Source organism: Pelophylax lessonae, assembly GCF_965119305.1.
Source record: "Pelophylax lessonae genome assembly, chromosome: 1".
NCBI classification, from domain to species: domain Eukaryota; kingdom Metazoa; phylum Chordata; class Amphibia; order Anura; family Ranidae; genus Pelophylax; species Pelophylax lessonae.
Window position 1 is genome coordinate 612,423,215 of NC_138768.1, and position 27,309 is coordinate 612,450,523.

Sequence of the window (27,309 nt, forward strand, 5' to 3'; positions counted from 1 at the left end):
TTGCAATAATAATAATTATACATTTATTTATAGGCACCTTTCAGAACACCCAAGGTCACCTTACAAGAATGGTAACAGAGCCACAATAAATAAATAACTGAATAAATAAAATGTACATTCCATAAACAGCATTGTGGACTAGCTCACACAACATGCGTTCCAGTGCTTTTTTTTAACTGAATCCAAAACACATAGAAAGAAGGTTACATGGTTTCCAATGGCATAGTTCACACCAGTGCTTTCAGTTCCAGTGCGTTCCGGTTCAAAAAAAAAAAACATGCTGCATTTTTCCTGCACAGAACTGCACTGGAATGCGGTAGAATGGATAAAAAATGCACCGGAATGCACCTACATGCATCAAAAACACACTGGACCCCAGTACAGTGGAAAAAAAATAAGAAAAAAAAATAAGAAAAGAAGGAACTGGAACAGATCCGAAAAAGCAGCAAATTGCACTTGAACGCACCAAAAACTTGCATGCAGAAACGCATCCAGAACCGATCTGGAGGACGTTTTTGTCGTGTGAACTAGCCCTTAAAGTGGTTCTGAAGGCAGAAGGATTTTTTTTGTATCTTAATCCATTCTATGCTTTTAGATAAAAAACCTTCTGTGTGAAGCCAGCCCCCCTCAGCCCCCCTAATACTTACATGAGCCCCATCCAGTGATGTTGCATGAGAGACTAGGCTGCCTTCCTCCTGATTGGCTGAGACACACAGCAGGTGCCATTAGCTTCCGCTGCTGTCTATCAAAGCCAGTGAGCCAATGCGGAAGAGGGAGGGACAGTGCCGAGCTACGGCTTTATATATATATATATATATATATATATATATAAAAATATATATATATTTATTTATTATGTTTGGGGGTTCTAAGTAATTTTATAATTATTAAGTAATTTTATAGCAAAAAATACAGCTTTTAACTTGTAAGCAACAAGTGTTAGAAATAGGCCTTGTCTTGAAGTGGTTAAAATAAAACTTCAGCCAGAACTTTTAATTTTTTAATAGGGATGAGTTGAAACCTCTTTCAGGTTTTTCGAGCTGCCTGTGTCCCTAATGGGAAGATTCCCTTTACTTTTTGTTGGAGAAACATGACGGGATGTGAGTGAAAATGAGGAGAGCTCACTTTTGTCATCTGTAGCATTTTAGATTTCCTCACATTTTGTCACAAAGTTCCTTGGGGGAAATAGTGAGGGTGGATCTCCCTAGCAGGGACACAATAAAAAACTCTGACCTTTCCTAAATGCACCCAAAACTATAAAAAAAAAACGTTTAGGTTGGAGTTGTACATTATCTTGTTGTCCAGAATTTCTTACATAATAAAAATTGCAGTGCTAAATAAATGAAGTTCAAAGTAAATCATTACTTTGTCCATATAGTGCTTGAACACTAAAGTGCATAGTGGCAGATGACAAGAAAGTACATTGAAGTAATATCCAAAGAAATGTGATTGTTTAGATCAGGGGTCTCCAAACTGTGGCCCAAGGGCCAGATGTGGCCCTTTGCTAGCCTTTATCTGGCCCTTGGGGCACTATTACTCCCAATGATATGAGGCACTATTCCTCTCACTGACACCAAAATTGGGGCACTATTTCTTCCTCTGACACCAATGATGGTATACAATTCCTCCTACTAATAGGGGCACTACTCCTCCTACTGACCACCAACCCTGAGGCCATATTTATTCTCACTGATGCTGGGCCCGGGACATTTTCTACCTCGACTGGTCACAACCCGGCCCTCCTAAGGTCTGAAGGACAGCAAACTGGCCCTTTGTTTGAAAAGTTTGGAGACCCCTGGTTTAGATGAATATCCACCTGGTGCACCTCCACTGTGATAGTAAACAGGATGTGAGCTTACCAGATTTCTAGACTCCACGTTAAAGGAGACTAGACAAGCTTTTAAATAATGGTCCAGCACTCAAAGCGAATCCCTCAGTGGTTAAACCAGAAAGGAAAGCTGGCCAAACAAACCCCTGGTGTTCCTCATTACCAATAAGGAAGAAAAAGGGGGTCCTCATAGTGTAAAACCGTAAAACGCTTTTATTTTGGGAAAAGGTTACTAATCACTTACAGCAAACCCGGTGAATAGTCAGTGGTTAAAATGGTAGTTGCCAGGATAAAAACGACTTGTATACAAGCTGAATTGGAAGGGTTAGTTCAGACATAGACTACGTCCTGAATTGTCCGGAATTACTCCATAGTCAGTTTGCGCAGTGAGCAGGAAGCAAGTGTATTTATGCTTGATAAAGTTAGTATCTTACTTGCCCTTTAACATTATACTTTAGAAAACAAAGTGTTTAGATCTGTGGGATGTTACATAACATGATTCCTGGGTATAATTTATAACTACACTGTGTGCTGGGCAAGCTCATCTAAAGGCTCCTGTTTTATATCATTAATTATCAAAGCTGCTGGTGATTACAAAAGATCTCAATGCCAAGAATCTGAATTTGCTCATGGGCTTCAGATGTTTTATCTCTTAGCATTATAATATATTTTTTAAGACATGAGAACAATAATAAAACTGAAAGCAGATAAATAACAATCTAGGAGGACAATGAATCAGACATTACAGGTGAGTTATTTTTAGCGCTGTTTAAGTTAAATAAAGCATAACTCTGCCCTCTACGCCACTGTGCATATCTGGGAAAACCCTTATGTGCTTGGTGCAATAAATATAATACAACACAAGTGTAAAAAGCAAAATATATAAGCTTTAGTAAGGTATATCAAAGTAAGTAGATGTAATACAGGTGTTTAGGGCTTGCAGAATAATTGGAGTAATATCGAAATAGTGTGCGATTTTGCACAGTTTTATTTATTTACATAACCGAAAAAGAATACAATGTATTCTGAAAAATTATTAAGGTAGTGTTTGAATTACTGATGGTAAATGTGGCTATAGTACAGTATATTGTTTCATATTGGCAAAAGCAGAAAAAATTATATAAAAAAAAAAGTTATAGAAATATTGGCTAAATGTTTAAATTTCAAGGGCAAGCTTTCAAAACACAATGGGGTTAAATTACTTAAACTAGAGAGTGCAAAATCTAATGCACCTCTGCATAGAAACCAGTCAGCCTCCATGTTTTTTTTTCGTCAAAGCTTAATTGAACATGCTGAAGTTAGAAGATAATTGGCTACCATGCAGATCTGCACCAGATTTTGAACTCGTTGAGCGCTGTTTTAGTGGATCAACCCCAACCAACCAAAAAAGCAGCCTTTCAAAAGGACCCATTCACACCAGAATGCAGTGTGGGATACCTGTGCTCCATGTGTGTTTCCCGCACTGTATTCAAAATGTACTGGATGTGTGATCTGCTGCAGATATCAGTGTACTGTATAAACATCATGAAGGTAAAAAAGGGATTAGTGTCAGGCTTGAAGCAGAGATAATAAACCTGTGTGAGTGAACTTTATTAACCATAAAAATTACATAATAAAACATTGGAGATCATAGTAAACCAGGCTATGCAAATCAGGGACACCAAATGGATGTAATAAACAAGACCCACTGCGGCTGAGCCTGCCTACTTGCCAGATGGGTGAAGGTATCCACAATGTCTTCCACTGGAGAATGGGTTCTCAGCTGGAACTAAATGCAGGGCCATCAAGCTTCCATAAGGGCTGCAACGTTGTAAGGCAGATGGGATGGCCAGGTGGTAGATGGAAGCCGCAGCCTCAGAGGACTATGGTGAAATGACAGGAAGACTGAGCCTATGCAGAGGCGGCCAATTATGATGTCAATTGCTGTGGCAGGAAGGCAAGCTGAGACTGTATGGACAAAGGGGTGCGTGATGGGACCACACAATTGCTGTGTGGTCCCGTCACCATGACAACCTGTTTCACACGCATGTGCCTTGTCAAGTCATGTATTTTTATGTGCTAGTCTAAGATTGGAGTGGTCTATTTATCTATTCATACTCTTTGTAAGGACATTACTACTAATCAAAATAAACTACAAAATAAAACCATGATGTGTTCAATGTTACCATAGGTGTGCCTCCATCCCCACAAGCAATGGGTGGAATGTTCTGAGCCTTCTTCGCTGCATGATACTTCCTCTAGTTATTTTGTTGATTCAAAGATAATTGTTTTAATTATTTCTCTACAAAGTAACAAGCTCCTGAAGAAGCACGGTTGGCACAAAACATGTTGAGCCGAGTAACATACCAACCATTGGACATGATACCCTATTGTTTGCCCACCTACACCTCCATGCAGTAATCTTTGTTGGTTTGGTCCTATTCTATGGGTGTGCTATCCAACATTGAGGTTGAGGGTCCACAGAAGGGTTGGGAATAAGATCTATATATAAGATAAGATATATATATATATATATATATATATATATATATATACAGTGTCTTGCGAAAGTATTCGGCCCCCTTGAACTTTGCAACCTTTTGCCACATTTCAGGCTTCAAACATAAAGATATAAAACTGTATTTTTTTTTGTGAAGAATCAACAACAAGTGGGGACACAATCATGAAGTGGAACGAAATTTATTGGATATTTCAAATTTTTTTAACAAACAAAAAACTGAAAAATTGGGCCACCTTTTGCAGCAATTACAGCTCTAAGTCGCTTGGGGTATGTCAGTTTTGCACATTGAGAGACTGAAATTTTTGCCCATTCCTCCTTGAAAAACAGCTCAAGCTCAGTGAGGTTGGATGGAGAGCGTTTGTGAACAGCAGTTTTCAGTTCTTTCCACAGATTCTCGATTGGATTCAGGTCTGGACTTTGACTTGGCCATTCTAACACCTGGATATGTTTATTTTTGAACCATTCCATTGTAGATTTTGCTTTATGTTTTGGATCATTGTCTTGTTGGAAGACAAATCTCCGTCCCAGTCTCAGGTCTTTTGCAGACTCCATCAGGTTTTCTTCCAGAATGGTCCTGTATTTGGCTCCATCCATCTTCCCATCAATTTTAACCATCTTCCCTGTCCCTGCTGAAGAAAAGCAGGCCCAAACCATGATGCTGCCACCACCATGTTTGACAGTGGGGATGGTGTGTTCAGGGTGATGAGCTGTGTTGCTTTTACGCCAAACATAACGTTTTGCATTGTTGCCAAAAAGTTAGATTTTGCTTTCATCTGACCAGAGCACCTTCTTCCACATGTTTGGTGTGTCTCCCAGGTGGCTTGTGGCAAACTTTAGATTACACTTTTTATGGATATCTTTAAGAAATGGCTTTCTGCTTGCCACTCTTCCATAAAGGCCAGATTTGTGCAGTATACGATTGATTGTTGTCCTATGGACAGAGTCTCCCACCTCAGCTGTAGCTCTCTGCAGTTCATCCAGAGGGATCATGGACCTCTTGGCTGCATCAATGATCAGTCTTCTCCTTGTATGAGCTGAAAGTTTAGAGGGACGGCCAGGTCTTCGTAGATTTGCAGTGGTCTGATACTCCTTCCATTTCAATATTATGACTTGCACAGTGCTCCTTGGGATGTTTAAAGCTTGGGAAATCTTTTTGTATCCAAATCCAGCTTTAAACTTCTCCACAACAGTATCTCGGACCTGCCTGGTGTGTTCCTTGTTCTTCATGATGCTCTCTGCGCTTTAAACGGACCTCTGAGACTATCACAGTGCAGGTGCATTTATACGGAGACTTGATTACACACAGGTGGATTCTATTTATCATCATTAGTCTTTTAGGTCAACATTGGATCATTCAGAGATCCTCACTGAACTTCTGGAGAGAGTTTGCTGCACTGAAAGTAAAGGGGCTGAATAATTTTGCACACCCAATTTTTCAGTTTTTTATTTGTTAACAAAGTTTGAAATATAAAATAAATTTTGTTCCACTTCATGAATGTGTCCCACTTGTTGTTGATTTTTCACAAAAAAAATTACAGTTTTATATCTTTTATACGTATATGTATATGTCTATATATATATATATATATATATATATATATATATATATATATACATATATATATATATATATATATATATATATATATATATATATACATATATATATATATATATACATATATATATATATATATATATATATATATATATATATATAAGTTTTGAGATTTATTTTCCTTCTATTGGAATTGTTATATTTTAATGAAATTGTAATAAAATACAGATTTTAAACAAATTTAGCCTCCTTTGAGGTCATGTTGTGCCACCAACGTCCATTTTCTTTGCAATATTGTTACTACATACTACAGGATGTCTACAGTACTAGTGTCCACAGTGCCACTCTGTGGTGACACTGAATAATGTATTAAACTACCTTAGGGCTCTTTCACACGGCCGCTCCGTGTGAGAGCTCCGCTGCGGTCCTTTTTTTTTTTTTTTTTCCACGGAGCGGATGACATTTCTGTCATCCGCTCCGTATGTCCGCATATCATCCCATCCGTTTGCGGATGATATGGGGACATAATGTAAGTCTATGGGGGTTTGCGGATGTCAGCGGATGACACCGCTGACATCCGATTTTCCTTCCTTTCCGTTTTTTGAATGGAACAAAAATAGGGTTTTAGTTCAGTTCCAAAAAACGGAACAGAACTGACAGGAAGAAAATCGAATGTCAGCGGATGGTATTCCGCTGACATCCGCAATGCCATAGACTTACATTATGTCCGCAAATCATCCGCAAAAAAATAGGATGATTTGCAGACATACGGAGCGCCCGTGTGAAAGGGCCCTTGAAGTTGAACTCAGGCCAAAAACTATTTTTGACAAGTGCACTGTGAAGATAAATCCACACTAATGGATTATGTCCCATTAGTATAAGCTGCAGAGTCATGTACACATTTCACTCACCCCTGAACAGTGCAGTCTAAGGCCCCTTTCACACATGCTGTCCGTTTGTCCGTTTTTCATCCATCCGTTGACGGATGAAAAACGGACATCAATGCATCTCTATGTAAAAGCGGATGACAACTGATGATCATCAGTTAACATCCGTTTTCATCCACTTCCATCAATGTCCGTTTTTTTGAACGGATGAATGCCCTATTTTTCATCCGTCAAAAAAACGGATCGGATGAAAAACGGATGACAACGGATGAAAAACTGATGTCAACTGATGACAACGGATGACAACGGATGAAAAACTGATGTCAACTGATGATAACGGATGAAAAACGGATGAAAAACGGATAACAACTGATGAAAAACGGATGAAAAACGGATAACAACTGACGAAAAACAGATGAAAAACTGATGCAAAACTGATGCAAAACGGATGAAAAACGGATGAAAAACTGATACATTTGACGTGACTGAACTGATGAACTGAACGGACTGTATGTGTGAAAGGGGCCTAATTCTGAGAGTTCCAGTTCCAGCTGAAGTACTAAGATTACAATGGGCACCAGTCCCTCAATTCAGTAAATCTTTTACATCTTTTTCAATCCTTTTGAAGCAAGGCACTCTACGAATGGATGAGGAGTGGATGTCATCGCAATGTCCCCTCCTCCAATCACAGAGCACTTCACATTCATTAAAATGAATCCCAGATGTTTACTGAATAGAGGAGTAGGAGTGTGAGTGACCCACTGTGATCTGTGTACTCCAGTCAGAACTGTGACCCCCAGCATCATATGTTCACACTGATTGCACTGTTCGGTGGTGACTGAAAGTCAGAGTTGTACATATAATTGCAGCCTAAACACAGGCGACACAGTTTATTAGAGCAAATGTATTTTGTTAGTGCACATGTCAATAAATCGTTTTTGCCTGGAGTTCAGGTATAAATGTATTAAAGATACATATATGACCCTTTAAAAAACTAACCTGCTCAAAAAAATTAAAGGAACACTTTGAAAACACATCAGATCTCAATGGGGAAAAATATAATGCTGGATAACTATATTGATATGGACTAGGTGATGTGTTATGAGCAAAAAGGATGCCACATCATTTGATGGAAATTAAAATTATCAACCTACAGAGGGTTGAATTCAAAGCCACCCCCAAAATCAAAGCAAAAAAAATGCTGCAACAGACTAGTCAATTTTGCTGAAGTTTCATTGCAGCAACTCAAAATGGTACTCAGTAGTTTGTATATGCCCCACGTGCTTGTATGCATGCCTGACAATGTCTGGGCATGCTCCTAATGAGACGACGGATGGTGTCCTGGGGTATTTCCTCCCAGATCTGAACCAGGGCATCACTGAGCTCCTTAACAGACTGAGTGCAACCTGGAAGCGCCAGATGGACTGAAACATAATGTCCCAGAGGTATGGGAATGGTAGGCAGGATGTTTTATCCTGAATAATTTTTTAAAACCAACTTTATAATTTAACTATATAGACATACATAACATGTAAAACACTATACCATTTTTTAATAAATAGACCACACCAGTTGGCTTGCATTTAAAAAAGGCCGCGGCTGTTTTATTATTGACTTTACATAAATAAATAATTTAAAACTGTGTTTACATTTCAGAGTAGACTTACATCAACAACAACCTAGCCAGACGGCTCAGGTTGACAAAACATCACTAGAACTTTTTTTCCACATTATCCAACATCACATAGACTTCACCAATAAATAACATTCGTCCACCAAAGTATCCCGACTAAGGCGACAGCATTAGCCAATAATAATAACTAGGCCGCGACAATAAAAAAGGGGGGGGGGGAGGGGAACGCTGAAGAGATCTGAGGTCCTGACAGGAACGAAGTGACCCGGAGTCCCGCGGTCGCTTCTTAAATAGCCCCTCTCTGGAACCAGCTTGAGCTGGAAATACTGACCAGGAGCGGGAATATTTGGGCGGGAGCGGAGCTCCACACTCTAAATCTGCCCAGTGATAGCCCTGAAAAGCAGGCGGGAAAAATTATACATTAAAAATAATACTCCTGTTATCTACCTCAGCCTGACTCAGGTCAAAAGTTCACTGACCCTGGCCACCTAAAGGGAAAACCTATTGATAACTCCTAGATATTTTATTCCCCTGCCACCATCCCATAAAGAAAGGGGGGCTATAGCAGCACCCCTTTCTTTTTATGGGAATGGTAGGCAGGATGTTTTATCCTGAATAATTTTTTAAAACCAACTTTATAATTTAACTATATAGACATACATAACATGTAAAACACTATACCATTTTTTAATAAATAGACCACACCAGTTGGCTTGCATTTAAAAAAGGCCGCGGCTGTTTTATTATTGACTTTACATAAATAAATAATTTAAAACTGTGTTTACATTTCAGAGTAGACTTACATCAACAACAACCTAGCCAGACGGCTCAGGTTGACAAAACATCACTAGAACTTTTTTTCCACATTATCCACCAGACAGGCGGAAAATTTCCGCCTGTCCCCACCATCCCAGCGCGCGGCCATTTCAATACACGTACCTAAATTATTATTCAGGATATCTAGGCCAATATCGGAAAGATGGACACCATCCTTCCGATAAAGACCCAACAAACCCCCCTCCAACTCGACGTGCCTAAAAGATATGATTCCCAAACCACCTAATAGTTTGGAGAGACCTCTATTCAAACGTTTCCTCATCCTCTCTATCGGCTTAAAACCGTAAAAGCGGAAAGAGATCAGACGCGGAATCACTTCAGAGAAAACTAGACGAAGCTTGGGGAATAGTGATTGAATAAAAACCAAATCATCACGAATGGAAAATAGTAAATCTAAAGTTTTAAACCTCCCGATGTCATTTCCCCCTAGGTGTATCACCAAAATATCGGGGGGGGGGGGAGCTGAATTAGTAGGCCTTAAAAATTCAGTAACAAGCTCCGCCCATACCATGCCACGCTTACCAAACCAAACCACTTGAAACTTGTTCCTGTCCAAACCTAAGTTCTCGGTGTAGACCCGATTCTTCGCCCTCTGCTGGGCCCAGTGAACATATGAATGGCCCATGATCCAGACCGAGAGCTTGGTCCCTGAAATCAAATATAAGCATTAGGGCGTACGTAAGATTTGTAGCAATCTGAAGACCACCTACCAATTCTTTTTACCGTTTCCACCCCTAAACCCAGCCTAACCGCCTCAGTAGCAGCCCCGATGCGAAACGAGTGAGAGGTTATTTTTTCCCCGCCTAAATTCAGCTGCTGCAAACACATACGCAATACTGCCGAAAATTGAAAACGAGAGAGAGGTTTCCCTGAAAAATGGATAAATAAAACGTCGCTAATGTGCGGTCTTATCGAAACGTATTCTTTTAACAGAGAGACAGGACAAATCGCAGAATTCCTGAACTCATAAAGAATAATTTGCTTTCCCAAACCCATTTGGTCGGTCTTGGAATGCGCCAAAAAAATACCGACGCTAGCTGAATGAAATGAAACATCCTGAATGCGCAGGCCCGGAAAACCCAATTTCCGATCAGGAATCAATTCCGAGATCCTGAGTGCGGCGAAAAACATAACTACAAACGCCGCCCTAAATAATTTTGCCTCGTATTCAGAAAAGCAAACCTTAATTAAAGTTGTGCATAGATCACCCAGCAATTCTAAAGAAATAGGCTTCCTATCGTCAGTTTTGAAGTGAAGTTTTTTGTAACCCTTCATAGCCTGCCTTACCGAAAAATAGGAAAGGCACGCTGGCCTGTTATGAAGTTTTTGAAAAAATGATATCCCTGCAAGAATTTTGTGGATATGTGACCAAGAGAATTTGTCCAAAAATAGAGAGTTCAAAAAAGATAACAGCAAAGATTCTGAAAAATCGTCCGATGGTACACTAGCTGACTGAAGATGCTGTAGCCACAGCAACCAAGCTGATCGATATCCAGCGAGTGTTGACGGGGCTAGAGATAGTTCAATATTTTCCATGACACTGGCTAGATCAGGTCCCACAGGTGCCCCGGGCAGGAGTGTCCAGTTAAATCTGCCGTTGGCAGTAGCTGAAAGAATCGACCCATCTGAAAACGGGATAAACAGTCTGCCAAAATATTATCTTTTCCCGGCACAAAAGATGCTTTTAACCAGATGTTGAATTCTAGACACTTTGCAACCAGATACCTCAGCATTATGGTAACGGGTGGAGATTTTGAGGACAAGCAATTTATTGCGTATAAAACGCCCTTGTTGTCCGTCCGTACCATAATCCTTTTGTTCCGAAAATGATGGCCCCATAATTCCAGGGCCACTATAATCGGGAACAATTCTAGCAAGACAATGTTGCGTATAAGACCAAGATTTTTCCATTTGGCGCACCAAGGTGCCGCGCACCAATGGTTACGCCAAATGGCGGCGAAACCCTTAGACCCCGCCGAATCCGTAAAGAGCAAAAAATCTCTGTCTACGATAAAAGGTTCCTGCCAAACCGTAGCCCCATTGAAAAATAACAAAAATTGTATCCACACTAGAAGGTCTTCCCTCATCTCACTTGAAACCCTCACGTGAGAAGAGGGAGATTTTAGGCCCGAGATCGCTGCATAAATACGTCTGGAAAATATCTTACCTACCGGTATCACCCTGGATGCAAAGGCTAACAACCCCAATAGGGATTGTAGCTCTTTCAGACAAACCTTTTTTCTTCTGATCGTCTGTAAAAGAGATCCGCGAAGCTTTTCAATCTTATCTTCCGGTAGCCTAAACTCCATCCGGGCCGCATCTATAGTGATACCTAAAAACACTATGCAGTTGCATGGGGGAAAAGTTTTCTCGAGGGCTAAAGGGACCCCAAATTGTTCACAAACTTTTAAAAAGGTGTTTAATAAGATTTCACAAGTGTCAGAGGAAGGAGGGCCTATAAAAAGAAAATCATCTAAATAGTGTACTAAAAGGTGAGACCCTGAAATCTGACTAACCACCCATTCTAGAAAAGTGGAGAAACTTTCAAAATAAAAGCAAGATAATGAGCAACCCATTGGGAGGCACTTGTCAAAATAAAACTGGTTTAAAAAATGGAAACCCAAAGAATTGAAACTGCTGGGATGAATGGGTAACAGACGAAATGCGGATTTAATATCCGCCTTTGCCAAAAGAGCCCCCCTTCCTGCAAAACGGAGTCTCTCCAGGGCATCTTCGAAAGTAGCATATTGAACCGAAGCTAATTCACCACTAATTTCGTCGTTGAGGGATTCGTCTTTGGGATAAGATAGGTGGTGGATCAATCTGTAGGAATTCGGCTCTTTTTTCTGGACTATGCCTAATGGAGAGACCCTAAAATCCAAGAAAGGAGGCTCGGTAAAAGGACCTGCAAATCTGCCCTCTTTTAATTCAGCAGCAATCTTTTCGGCCACAATGCTTTGCAGGCCCAGAACTGATTTTAGGTTTCTATGGATGACACAGCCATTGCCCTTAAAGGAAGGCAGCACAAAACCGAATGTAAATCCCTCAATTAAGAGGTCCGCTTTCTCCCAGTCTGGATAGCGGAGGAGCCAGGGGAGCATTTCTGGCAGCTTCACTGGGGAGTTGGCTTTTTTGAACACCTGACTGTTGTGCTGCCATCCTTTTAAAACATTTGAACACGGGATGTGGCCCGGCGCAAAATGCGCATTCATGCTTAAACTTGCATGATCCGGGCCATCTACATTGTGTTTCATTGAAATTGAAACATAAGCCTTTCTTAAAGGACTGGAGGCCTGTCTGTTGAGGGTTGACATTAGGCTTGGGGAGAAAGGACCGCTGAGGGACAAAAAGATCAAGCCACAGCCCCACGTCCTTTACTCCCCATTTTAATGAAGGCTGAACTGATAATTTTTGCCTGAAAGCTACGTCGTAGCTAAACCAGGCTAAACCCCCAAAATTTTTATAAGCCTCCAAGACTATTTCCATGTGCTGAAATAATCCCACACTTCTATTTGGGAACTTTTCACAAAGCACACTGGAATATATTAAAAAAGCTTGTAACCAGTTATTGAAGGACCTAGCAATTGGTCTCTTCCTCTCCTCGTCATCTTTTTTATTTGCAAAATCCTTAGCTGATGGTAACAGAGACAATAGGTCAATAAATGCTCCCTGCCAGATCTTATCTTTAATTGCTTCAGAAAGGTGGAAACCAAGGGGGGAAACTTCACAAGTCAATGGTTCCCTTAAACAAACTTCGGGTAAGTTCTGGCTCTGAGCCAGATCAAAAGATGAAGCAGGCTGACTGACTGAAATTTCCCCACTAGGTGGCGCTATCCACACAGAACTAGCATCATTAGGGACTTCAGGGGAATTTTTAAAATGCTCAGTGAAAGACCTAAATTCAGATAACAACTGTAACATGAGAGAAGACATGGACTCAGGGGCAGATGACTCACCCGATGCAGGCAGAGCCGACGCTCCGGCCTGTGCTGAAGAGGATGCTGCTCTGGCGGCCGGAGGGGGGCCCCCCTCCGGGGTGACAGGTACCGACCCATCGTCTGACGCCCTGCGCCCAGGTGTGCGCTGCCTCCGCGATGATTCCTCCGTCTGGCTCCGATTCGGGCGACGGCCTCCTCTTCCATGGGGGGAGCTTCTTCGAGACGGACCGGCTTCATCTCTTCCGGTTGACGGTGAGTAGCTCTTCCGGGGCATCCGGCGTCTCTTCGATGGGCCAGCCTCCGTTTCGTGAATGACCGCCGAGACGCTACTGCGCATGTGCGATGACCCGGCTGCCATAACTCCGATGTCCGCCGGGCGAGATGTCTCTTCACTTGTTCCTTCTTCCAACGGGACTCCACTTCCGCTGCCGCTGGGAACCTCCATGGCTGCCGATGCTGAAGCGACCGAGGCTGACTGCGCCGACGACAGCGGTAATTCAAGGCAGCGGCGGAGCCAGTCCTCGCTGCCCTTCTCTCCAGCTTTCTCTATTAGCTTCCTGATAAGGCTCATTATGATAGGTGGTACAGGAACGCTGAAGAGATCTGAGGTCCTGACAGGAACGAAGTGACCCGGAGTCCCGCGGTCGCTTCTTAAATAGCCCCTCTCTGGAACCAGCTTGAGCTGGAAATACTGACCAGGAGCGGGAATATTTGGGCGGGAGCGGAGCTCCACACTCTAAATCTGCCCAGTGATAGCCCTGAAAAGCAGGCGGGAAAAATTATACATTAAAAATAATACTCCTGTTATCTACCTCAGCCTGACTCAGGTCAAAAGTTCACTGACCCTGGCCACCTAAAGGGAAAACCTATTGATAACTCCTAGATATTTTATTCCCCTGCCACCATCCCATAAAGAAAGGGGGGCTATAGCAGCACCCCTTTCTTTTTATTCTATTGGATTTAGGTCAGGCGAGTGTGGGGGTCATTTAATGGTATCAATTCCTTCATCGTCAAGGAACTGGTTGCATACCCTCGCCACACGAGGCCAGGCATTTGCGTGCACCAGGGGGAGCCCAGGACTCACTGCACCAGCGTAGGGTCTGACAATGGTTCCAAGGATTTCATCCCGATACCTAATGGTAGTCAGTGTGCCATTGTCTAGCCTGTAGAGGTCTGTGTGTCCCTCCATGGATATACCTCCCCAGACCATCACTGACCCACCACCAAACCGGTCATGGGGAACAATGTTACAGGCAGCATAACATTCTCCACAGATTCTCCAGACCCTTTCATGTCTGTCACATGAACCTGCTCTCATCTGTGAAAAGCATAGGGTGCCAGTGGCGGGCCTGTCAATTCTGGTGTTCAATGGTAAATGCCAATCGAGCTCCATGGTGCTGGGCAGTGAGCACAAGGCCCACTAGAGGACATCGGACCCTCAGGCCACTCTCATGAAGTCTGTTTCTGATTGTTTGGTGAGAGACATTTACACCAGTGGCCTGCTGGAGGTCATTTTGTAGGGCTCTGGCAGTGCTCATAATGTTTTTCCTTGCACAAAGGAACACATACCAGTCCTGATAATGGTTTAAGGACCTTAAATGGCCCTGTCCAGCTCTCCTAGAGTAACTGCCTGTCTTCTGGAATCTCCTCCATGCTTTTGAGACTGTGCTCTGAGACACAACAAACCTTCTGGCAATGGCACATATTGATGCGCCATCCTGGAGGAGTTGGACTGCCTGTACAACCTCTATAGGGTCCAGGTATCACCTCATGCTACCAGTAGTGACACTGACCCTAGCCAAATGCAAAATGAATGAAAAACAATCAGAAAAGATGAGTACACATTTTAGTGGCCTCCACCTGTAAAACTATTCTTGTTTTGGAGGTCATCTCATCGTTGCCCATCTAGTGCACCTGTTGTTAATTCCATTAACACCAAAGCAGCTGAAACTGATTAACAACCACCTCCGCCACTTAACTGACCAGATCAATATCCCAGAAGTTTTATTAAATTGATGCTATACTCTGATTAAAAAGTGTTTCTTTAATTTTTTGAGCAGTGTATATAGTAGAACTAGTAGACCTTTTTTTATGTTCCTTTTCCCTAAGCAGCTTAACAAATGAAACTGAGAGCTTCATCTTTGGCTACATTTGGCAGAGGGTGAAATTGGTAATTTTGAGGTGAAAGCAAATTAGCGACAAAATCAGTTTTGTCTAAAATATTACTCTCATTTCCATCATCTTTTCACTACTCAGAATATTCTTGCTATTTAGAATGACAGATGATCTATTGCAGGGGTCTCCAAACTTCAGTCCTCAAGTTGTTCAGGAACTACAATTCCCATCATGCCTAGTCATGTCTGTGAATGTCAGAGTTTTACAATGCCTCATGGGACGTATAGTTCCGCAAAAGCTGGAGAGCCGTATTTTGGAGATCCCTCATCTATTGGGTATGGGCAACATACTTGGCTATTCATACTATTAGTTTACCCAAACACCACTACAATAATAGTTTGACCATAAACTCACATATCACATAACTAATTTAGGCACAAGTCAAATACCATTTCTGTTTTTGACTTAGTTTGGAGGAGACAAAAGGGTTGAGGACTAGAGACTGAATATTTACTTCACTGAGTTTATCGAATACGATGAAGCTATATTGACTTTAATCATCCAATCAGGTACTAGCTAAAATCCATTTTTTTCAATTTATTTTGCACTTTCTTTTAGTAAATAAACCCAAGTGTCTAGAAGATACAATTATCATAGCTATCCATTTGTTAGTGTGCGATTTTAAAGGAGCCACTGCAAATATACTAAAATAAGAATAAAAAATAAGGTTTGGTCTGAAGATAACAAAATTGGACAATGTGTACAGCCTTCCTCTCCCTTCTCACCTTGTCACTTTTCATTGGCGAGTGTCAAGATAAGTGTGAAAAGTTTGAGGCGTTTATCAGTGAGAAGGGAGTTTCCAGTGGAAAGAGCTGGAAGTCAGATTGATGAATGGCAAACAAAAAGATTGAAATTAAGGTAAATTGTAAAAATCAGTCAAAAAGCAAGATAAAACGAGTGCACCTGGGTCACCGCTAAAAGCAGCTTTTGGGAAAGAATTTGCTTGTGTCTGAAGTGCTTGTTAATTTTGAAGTATAGTCCTCCCACTCTCTGGCATTTTAAAAAGTGAGCTGCTTTTTTTCCTATCACTCAAGTCGAACATCCCCCAAACAAATCTGTTCTCCAGAGGTGGAGCTGCTGCCAGATGCAAATATATCTTATCATGCAGCAATGGTGGAGTAGAAGGTTTTGTGTTTGCTTTATAGAGTTACAGTCATTCCCATAACATGGAGTAATAACCATTCAGGCTGTAATTCTGTTCTCTGTGGCACTGGTGTAATAGATCAGAGACACTAAGCAGCCTGCACACCACATGATTTAGCAATGTAAAAGTTTGCTTTACTGGAATAAATTATTTTTTTTAGGCCAAAAAAACATTGGCTGGTGTTGGGCTTTAAAATCATGTTTTTTTGTGGGGGAAAAATACATTTTTAAGAAAAAATGAATTGTGCACGAAACAAAAAAAAAAAAAAAAAATAGGCACAAATACTAATACTAATACCTTAAAATGTCACTAAACTCTGGTTTAAATAAATTCTATTCATGTATATATTCTTTTCATTCGTTTTTATTGATTTTTTTTTTTTTACTTAGGCAGCAAATCAAATGAACAAAGGTCAAAATTGTACAAGAAGATATGTGATATCGACTAGATATGTACTTACGTCACAAACATTCAAAAGGAAGAAAAATGTAACACTTACAGTATAACAATGTAAGACTGTCTTTCCAGGGACTCTGGATCACCCCCTGGGTAGAGGCGTAATAAGAGATGGCAAGCACCAGGAGCCGTGCACCAGGGTGTGGTTGCGAAACATACAGAGTCTGGATGCTCCCAGTAAGTAGAGTCTAGTGAACCCAGGGGAAGGTGGACCGAGATATCTCCAGGTTATCCAATCCCAGATCCTGAAAGGGTCTGAAATATGGACTCAAATCAAGCTCCCCTAAAGGCCAATCCCCAAGAAAGACCAGAAAGGGATGAGGACAGAGTTCCCCGCCCCTTCCCAGTCCCCCCCCCCCCCCCTCCTGGGCAGGGTAGAGGAAGGGAGTTCGATTCAGAAAACACATGATAAAATCAAAAAGTTATAACCAAAATGAACCAGAAAAAGAAAGAGAGAATAAAGTCAGAAGTGTTGCAAAAAGGTGAAAAGTAGGAAGGTTAGGAAGAGGGGGAGAAGGACAGTCAGGCAGTCACCGGGGAGATGGAGATATTATGTTACGAGGGGAGATCACAAGGATGTATGCATAAAGCTTACCCAGGATTCCCAGACATGCTCAAACTTCTTGACTCTGTCTTGTCATATATAGTGATGTTCGCGAACCTAAAATTTGCCGTTCGCAAACGGCGAACGCGAACATCGGCAAATGTTCGCGAACCGGGCGAACCGCCATAGACTTCAATAGGCAGGCGAATTTTAAAACCCACAGGGACTCTTTCAGGCCACAATAGTGATGGAAAAGTTGTTTCAAGGGGACTAACACCTGGACTGTGGCATGCCGGAGGGGGATCCATGGCAAAACTCCCATGGAAAATTACGTAGTTGACGCAGAGTCGGGTTTTGTTCCATAAAGGGCATAAATCACCTAACATTCCTAAATTGTTTGGAATAACGTGCTTTAAAACATCCAGTGTGTGTATACGATCAGGTATGATGTTGTATCGATCAGGTAGTGTAAGGGTTACGCCCGCTTCACAGAGACAGACCAAACTCCCCGTTTAACGCACCACAAACAACCGCAAACAGACCAGAACCGACCAAAATGGGACAGGAACTGGGCTTTAAGGGTTAGGGTTAGGTTTAGTGTTAGGGGCTAGGGTTAGGGTTACGGTGAGATACTTAGGGTTAGAGTTAGTAACCCTACCCCTACGCCTCTAACCCTAACCGTCTAACCCTAAGCACTAAAAATAACCCTAACCCTAGCCCTAGCCCTAACCCTAGCCCTAACCCTAATTCTAATTTTTTTTCTGGTTCTGGACATGCTACAGAGCTGAATATTCACAAGTACACTTTTTAGACCCCCAGACACTGAATCACACAAAAAAAAGTTCTTAAAAATTGTCATTTTTCGATAGAGAGACAATTATTGGAAAAATTAAAAAAAAAATGAAAATAAAAAAAAAATAAAAAATTTCTTTGGATTTAGCGTCTGGGGGGTCTAAAAAGTGTACTTGTGAAGTTTCAGTTCTGTAGCATGTCCGGAACCAGAAAAAAAATACCAATTAGGGTTAGGGCTAGAGTTAGGGTTAGGGCTAGGGTTAGGGTTAGGGCTAGGGTTATTTTTATGGCTAGGCTTAGAGGGTTAGGGTTAAGGTTAGAGGGTTAGGGTTATGGTTAGAGGGTTATGGTTAGGTTTAGTGTTAGGGTATAGGGTTAGGGTTACGGTGAGATACTTAGGGTTAGAGTTAGTAGCCCTACCCCTACCCCTCTAACCCTAACCCTCTAACCCTAAGCACTAAAAATAACCCTAACCTTAGCCCTGGCCCTAACCCTAGCCCTAACCCTAACTCTAGCCCTAACCCTAATTGGTAATTTTTTTCTGGTTCTGGACATGCTACAGAGCTGAAACTTCACAGGTACACTTTTTAGACCCCCCCCAGACAATAAATCACACAAAAAAAAGTTCTTAAAAATTGTCCTTTTTGATAGAGAGCCAATTATTGAAAAAATTAAAAAAAAAAAAAAAAAAAAAAAACTTTCTTTGGATTTAGCGTCTGGGGGGTCTAAAAAGTGTACCTGTGAAGTTTCAGCTCTGTAGCATGTCCGGAACCAAAAACAAATTACCAATTAGGGTTAGGGCTAGGGCTAGGGTTAGGGTTAGGGCTAGGGTTAGGGTTAGGGCTAGGGTTAGGGTTATTTTATGGCTAGGCTTAGAGGGTTAGGGTTAAGGTTAAAGGGTTAGGGTTATGGTTAGAGGGTTAGGGTTAGGTTTAGTGTTAGGGGATAGGGTTAGGGTTACGGTGAGATACTTAGGGTTAGAGTTAGTAGCCCTACCCCTACCCCTCTAACCCTAAGCACTAAAAATAACCCTAACCTTAGCCCTAACCCTAGCCCTAGCCCTAGCCCTAACCCTAATTCTAATTTTTTTTCTGGTTCTGGACATGCTACAGAGCTGAAACTTCACAGGTACACTTTTTAGACCCCCCAGACAATAAATCACACAAAAAAGTTCTTAAAAATTGTCCTTTTGATAGAGAGCCAATTATTGGAAAAATTAAAAAAAAAATAAAAATAAAAAATTTCTTTGGATTTAGCGTCTGGGGGGGTCTAAAAAGTGTACCTGTGAAGTTTCAGCTCTGTAGCATGTCCATAACCAGAAAAAAGATAATTTTTCAGTAGAGCAGGGATGGGGGGAACCCTCCTTTTTATAACTATATGATCTTTTTTTTCTGGTTCTGGGCATGCTACAGAGCTGAAATTTCACAGGTACACCTTTTAGACCCCCCAGACACTAAATCCAAAGTAGCATGTCCAGAACCAGAAAAAAAATAAGAATTAGGGTTAGGGCTAGGGCTAGGGTTAGGGTTAGGGTTAAGGTTAGGGTTATTTTTAGTGCTTAGGGTTAGAGGGTTAGGGTTAGAGGGGTAGGGGTAGGGCTACTAACTCTAACCCTAAGTATCTCACCGTAACCCTAACCCTATCCCCTAACACTAAACCTAACCCTAACCCTCTAACCATAACCCTAACCCTCTAACCATAACCCTAACCCTCTAAGCCTAGCCATAAAAATAACCCTAACCCTAGCCCTAACCCTAACCCTAGCCCTAACCCTAACCCTAGCCCTAACCCTAACCCTAGCCCTAAGTGAATTTTCAGCTCTGTAGCATGTCCAGAACCAGAAAAAAAAGATAATTTTTCAGTAGAGCAGGGATGGTGGGAACCCCTTTTACACCTATATGATCTTTTTTTTCTGGTTCTGGACATGCTACAGAGCTGAAACTTCACAGGTACGCTTTTTAGACCCCCCCAGACACTAATCCAAAAAAAGTCATGCCTGCCACCGTATATATCAGTGGTGGGTGGGCAGTGGCACTGACAGTCACTGGCACCCAGGCAACTGCAATTATAAAAAAATATATATATTTTTAATTTGCAAGCTGCTGTGCCACCAAATATATATCAGTGGTGGGTGGGCACGCAGTGGCACTGCAGTGGGCACAGTACACTCTGTGGACCTGACAGTCACTGGCAGCCCAGGCAACTGCAATAATAAAAAATATTTTTTTTTTTCAATTTGCAACAAGATGCTGTGCCACCGTATATATATAAGTGGTGGGCAGTGCACTGCAGTGGGTACAGTACACTCTGTGGACCTGACACAGCACTCACTGCAATTATGACAGAGGAAAAAAAATATATATTTTTTAAAATGCAAGGTACTGTGCCACCCGAAATGAGTGTGGTGTGCACACAGTACAGTCTGTGGTGGGTCTGTGGCCTCTCACACACAGTGAGCAGGTAACTGCAGTGCACAATAGATATATATATATATATATATAAAAAAAATACTCAAATACCAGCCCTCAAAAGGGCTTTTGGGGACAATAGATATATATATATATATATATATATATATATATATGTATCACAGAACAAAAAAAATTACACAAATACCAGCCCTAAACAGGGCTTTTTGGGGACAATAGATATATATATATATATATATATATATATATATATATCCAAAAAAAACCTCAAATACCAGCCCTAGGAAGGGCTTTTTGGGGTGCTGTCCTTACAGCAGGAGTGTACCAAGAACACTGGCTAACAACAAGACCGGGAACACTGACTAACTGTCCCTAGCTATAACAGCAGCAGCAGCAGCACTTTCCCTGCTCTCAGTAACACACTGCTTCAGAAATGATCTAAGATGGATGCTGCCCTTGCTTATTTATAGGAGGTGGGAGGGTGTGGGAGGGAGGTATGCTGATTGGCCTGGAATGTGTCTGCTGACTGTGAGGTTCAGGGTCAAAGTTTGCCTCAATGATGATGTATAGGAGGCGGACCGAACATCGCATATGTTTGCCCGCAGCGGCGAACATGCTAAGTTCGCCGGGAACTGTCCGCCGGCGAACAGTTCGGTACATCACTAGTCATATACTAACAAGTTTTTAATGCAACATGATCCAAGAAATCTTCTGCAAAGGAAATTGAGGGTTGTTTTCAGGCATGGGATAACGTAATTTTGGCTCCTAAGAGGGTATAGAAGAGGAGAGATTGAATGTGTCTGGCAGTCTTTTCAATCTGTCTGTTCAGCAGAGCTATTTGGGGAGTTTGAAGAATAGGACAGCCGGTTTTATTCCAGAAGCTTTTAATCCGGGGGCATGTCCACCATATATTGAGCAGGGTGCCTGGGTGACCACAACCCCGGAAGCAAAGCGGTGAGGTGTCCAGAAACATCTTAGCAAGACGTGTGGGCAAAAGGTACCAGTGTGTGATGAGTTTTACATTGGCCTCGATCAAGGAGACATTGATGACTCCCTTGAAGGAGCGATGGAAGCTCTGGTACCAGGTGTCCAGGTCACTTCTTCATCAAGGTCCCACTCCCAGCTCTGGGCATATGTTTGCTTCTCTCAGGTCTCTACAAGCGAAGAGGGAGGAGTATATGATGAAGATACTTCCCCTCTGGTCCAAGATTTTAGAGCACCAGCATTTATAGGCAGTTACTTTAGGGGGGTCTGGTTTATTTATCCAGATTGAGTGTAGAAAATGGGAAATTTTGGAAAGCCTAAATCTCTCTGTGCTGGGTATATCTAATTTGCTGGCACAGTAGCTAATGGATAAGGGTCCCATAGAGTTAAAGAAGTGACCAATACAAAATAGTCCCTTATTTAGCCACCACTGAAATGCTCTGTGTTGACCTGGAGGGAATTGTGGGTTATGGAATAGGTGTGAGAGCGGTCTTATACTAAGACTAATGCGAAAAGTTTGTGAATTCAAGTACATAAGGCGATGAAGTGTGACAGGGTACGAGCAAGGATCGTGGGCATAAGCTTAGGGGAGCACCAGACTAAATAATCTCACGTGTGGTGGGGAACCGCCTGCGTTTCCATCTGCATCCAATCAGGTTTGGGTCCTCGAGAGTAAATTATTGAAATTTGAGCCAATTGGGCTGCTTCATAGTATCTCCAGAGGTTGGGCAGGGAAAGTCCCCCTTGAGTGCATAATCTGAATAGAATAGACTTAGGACACCTCTAACCTTTTTTCCCCCAAATGAAATGTATAATTTTGGACTGAAGATTCTTCAGTTGATCTATTTTAGGTGGAATGGGAAGAGAGTGAAAAAGGAAAAGGAGACGTGGGAGCAAAGTAATTTTAATAAAATGTATCCTAACTATCCAGGATAGCTCATGTTTAGACCAGGTGCTCAGGTCTTCTGCTAGCTTTTTGAAAATAGGGGGGTAATTGGCCTTGTGCAATTGGTCTATGGTGGGGGTTAGGTGATCCCCCAGTTAAGAGATGGAATCAAAGCTCCAAGCAAAAGAGAAGTAAGATCGTAGACAGTCGAGTAAAGGAGTTCGGACTGTGATGTTCAGGGCTCTGGATTTGGTACCCTTAAGTCCGGAGGCTGTGCCAAATTCCTTAAGTAATTTAAAGATATTGGGTACAGAGACAAAAGGCGAGGTAACAAATAAGAGGAGATCCTCAGCAAACAACACACATTTATGCTCCATAGGGCCAGATTCAGGGTGGTTCCTGATTGCTATAGCTAACGTTTCAATAGCTATTGCAAAAATAGGCAGAGACAGGGGGCAACCCTGTCGTGTGCCTTTAGAAATCACAAAAGAATCTGAGTAATGTCCTAGCAGGCATACTTGCGCACTGGGGGTGAAATAGAGAGCATGAAGGGTACTTAAAAAACTTGGACCGAAGCCCCATCTATCTAATACTTCGAAGAGGTATGGCCAAGTAACTGTATCAAATGCTTTTCGTAAATCTATTGATAGCAGAAAGCCTTCTTGAGGAGGAGTAAAGTAGTGAGATGACATCAACTGCTCTCCTAATCTGATCAGGGCCCTGTCTCCCCAGGATGAAGCCAGCCCGGTCCTTATGTATTTATTTAGCTTTAAATATTGATATTCGCTTGGATAGAAATTTGGTTACAATTTTTAAGTCATTGTTTATTAGCAAAATTGGTCTATAGTTTCTTACATCACTGATATCTTTGCCTGGTTTGGGGATGACCGGAACATAAGCTAAGTTTAGGGCTTTATCAACAGGATGGCCATCCCGGAGAGAGTTAAAGAACCCGGTCAGGTATGAGGCAAGGGTTGTAGCAAAAGCTTTAAAGTAACTGACGGAGAAGCCATCCGGGCCTGGGGAAGAGCCCTTCTTAAGGAATTTAATTACTTCCAAAACTTCTAGTTCTGAAGATGGTTTTTCTAGACTAGAGGAGGGTTTGGAGGTCAATTTTGGTAGAGGGATGTCCTAGAGGAACCTTGGGGCTGGCTGGGTCCTCGACCGCGTAAAGCTGTGAGTAGAATTTCTAGAAGGCCTGCATTACCTTGTGGGGATTCTGAGACAGGACACCAGAAGGGGTACAAATTTTGGGGAAGGAATAGGAGCATGTTTTAGGTGTTAGTCTAGAGGGCAGTGTAGGGCCAATTTTGTCTCTAAGGGAATAATATCGAGCACCAGACCACCAAAGATTTTTCTCGGCTTCTGTGGTCAGGGCTAGGTTTAAGGCGAGTCGAAAATCATCCAATTGGGCCAATGAGGTTTGTGTGTGGTTTCTTTTATGTGCTTTGCTCAATTTTTGAAAATCTGTCTCCAGCTTGTTTATCTCCGATCTTTCTCTCTCTCTCTCTCTCCTCTCTCTCTTAAGTTAGCTGAAATTGGAATAATTTTGCCTCTGATCACAGCCTTATGAGCTGCCCAAAGGGTTTCTGGAGAGACATCTCCATGATATTGAGAAATATACATACAACAATAAAAATGAAAAATGAAAATAAAAAATATTAGCTCTCTTTGGTTGTTGCTTCTGCCACACTGGTGAGTGGGCCCAGTGGAGAGGGCCTCTTTGATGATCTGGAATTCCTGTGGGAGGAAGCTGAGGGGGGTTCTTAAGAAATCAAACCCAAATGGAGAAGCAGGCGTTCACCATCATGGAAAGAGGAGAACCCATAGGTTTTCTGTTGGAAAAGGAAGTCCAGCCGAAGAGAAATGACCACCAATATTTTATCGCTTTCTGAGTGAGGACCTGAAAAAGCGGTTTGAAGGTGTGTCTCTTCTGAATGGTTGTGGGTGAGAGGTCGGCGAATATTTGCACAGGATGACCCTGGATATATAGCTGATCCATGTTTCTGGTTATCTTCATGATCTCTTTCTTCACCATGTAGAAGTCGGGTTTTATAAAGACGTCTCTTGGAAGACCATCGGGGCAGGGAGGCCATAACGCCCTATGGGCTCTATCCATTCCCAAGCGATAAATGGGTATGTCAGGGAATATATCTTCAGTAAATTTGGTCGTGGGGATCCTGTAATCTAGCAGTATTTTGGTTAGCCCTTGCTATGGTCTGGTCTGATTTTTGCTCTATGGCCTCAATCCTTGTCCCTAGATTCTGCAGATTTGCTTGGATGACTGTGGTGATTTGAGTGGCAGTTTGTGTGAGACCCCTGGCTAGCATTTTGGAAAAGGTAGCCATAATGGAGGAGAAATCAGTGGGACTCAGCGGGCAGTTCTGTGGTAGGCATCCTATGAAGCCTGGGCTGACCATGAGGTCCCCAGAGGGGGACTGAAGCTGAGCATCGTGATGAGGGAGTACGCTTGATGAGGGATTCGGGGGAGGCTGGGGAGAGAAACGCTGGGGCACCGATGCCTAGAGTGGGGCAGGAGAGGACTGACCTGTCGATCGGTGCAGGGGCTGCATCTGCTATGTTTTCCTCTGCTTCTGCTTCTGCTTCCTCGCTATGCTGCTGAACGGCTGCCATCTTGGAGACTGCAGAGGCCGGGAGAGCTGATCCCAGCTGACGAGAGAACTCTCTTCTAGCTTGCCTTATGGCATAGGAGTGTTCCCTAGGCCCCCTGAAGTCATAGGCTGGTTTTACGATGCAGGGCTGTGCTTTATACTGGCTACAGTGGGGAGTATTTGACCGGGGCGGGACAAAGCTCCCTGATCAAGCAGCCATTCAGGGAACTTCCGCGTATGCGCCCCCCTCATGTATATATTCTTAACCACTTGCTGACAGCCCGCCGCAGTTTTGCTGTGGAAGGCTGGCTCGGCTGCGCAAAACAACATAGGGGTACGTCGGCCAAGGGAGTGGTGCTGGGGGCCCCCCCCCGTGGCCCACCCCCACTAGGCCGCGGGGATGCCACCGCCAGTCACCTGTGATCGCTCCCTGCTGAGAGAGAAGGAAAGTCAGCTGTTGTAAACACAGCTGACCGTTCTCCTCTCTCTGAAATGATCACAGAGCCCCTGTGATCATTCTATATAGAATCATAGGTCTATGTGGCTATCTCACAAGCCCATCCCCCATCCAGTTAGAAAACACTTCCCTAGGCTCACACTTAGCCCTTTGATCACCACTGTGTTAACCCCTTCCCTGCCAATGTCATTATTACAGTAACATTGCAAATTTTTAGCACAGATTACTGTAGTAATATCACTGGTCCCCCCCCAAAAGTGTCAAAAATGTCAGTTAGGGATCTGATCTGTCCGCTGAAATGTCACAGTCCCACTAAAAATAGCAGATTGCCGCCATTACTAGTAAAAAATAAAAATTACATATATTTTTCCCCTAGTTTGTAGACGCGATAACTTTTACGCAAACCAATCAAGATACGCGTATTGCGATTTTTTTTTTTTTACCAAAAATATGTAGCAGAATACAAATTGGCCTAAAAGGATGAAAATTTTTGATTTTTAAAATTTTTGGGGAGAATGTTATAGCAGAATGTGAAAAATATTGTTTTTTTTTTTTCAGAATTGTCGCACTTTTTTGTTTATAGCGCAAAAAAATAAAAATTGCAGAGGTGATCAAGTACCGCCAAAAGAAAACTCTATTTGTGGGAAGGACATCAATTTCATTTCGGTACAGTGTCGCACGACCGTGCAATTTTCTGTTAAAGTAACGCAGTGCCGAATCGCAAAAATGGCCTGCTCATTAAGGGGGCAAATCCTTCCGGTCCAGAACTGGGTAATTCAGAATTCAGATTTTTTTTTCAGCCTCCTCCAAATCTCCAAATTCCTTTTTTTTTTTTTTTTTGAGAGGGTGGCTATGTTTGTTCTCCAGGGTCCCACTGTATGTAGGGATGTAGCCATCCTCTTTTTGCTCAGTCCTGAGAAGAACTAGGGATTATGGATCTTGGGATGTGTACTATTCAAAGAGCACGACCATAGCTAACATTAATTAGTGCATGTGTATGGACTATATTTTGAGAATAAGGCTATTGTTTAGTGCCCCTAATATAAGTAATAAATTGTTCAATACATGTAAACTCAATCACTAAAGTTTAATATATGTATGTAAACAAGGCTCCATTCACACCTGGGCGTTTTCAGCTCCAAAAACGCTCAAAAGAAACGCTTCCAAAACGCCCAACAAGTAAAACCCCATTCATTTAAATGGCCCCTGTTCACATCTGAGCGTTTTGCAAAACGCCTGTAGCTGAAAAAAGTACATGAGCTTCTTTTTGGGCTGATTACCAGCGTTTTTGATAGATGTCAATGAAAAACGCCTGAAAAAATTGCGGTAAAATCGCGGTAAAAATCGCGGTAACGCGGTAAAATCGCGGTAAAAAACGCTACGCTCAAGTGTGAATGCAGCCTAAACAATGAACTTCTAGAAATCACTGGTTAGTGATTTCCCTGGAGAGCAAAGTGCCAGCAAGGAGCCTTCAAGGTAATGCTCCCTGGGATTACATATTGTAGTAGTCCCCTTCAAAAGAAAGATCTTCCCATCCACTGGAAGTTTAAATTAATTTTACAGCCTTTACTCAGCCAGAACCTGTAGAAAAAAAAAAAAAAAAAAACATGTAAGCCTAAAAAACTGGTGGGTTGTGGTCAGCATATGGT

At 42.2% G+C, this 27,309-nt stretch overlaps 1 protein-coding gene across 1 annotated transcript in view; it reads left to right on the top strand.

The window, feature by feature from the left end:
- The window catches only part of LOC309559745 (uncharacterized protein), a 666,899-nt gene extending 658,088 nt beyond the window's left edge, over nt 1-8,811 (top strand). The window contains exon 3 of the mRNA XM_082263184.1: nt 8,792-8,811. The gene's annotated coding sequence lies outside the window, so the exon portion shown is untranslated. The remainder of the gene's footprint in view (nt 1-8,791) is intronic.
- The last annotated feature ends 18,498 nt before the right edge of the window (nt 8,812-27,309 follow it).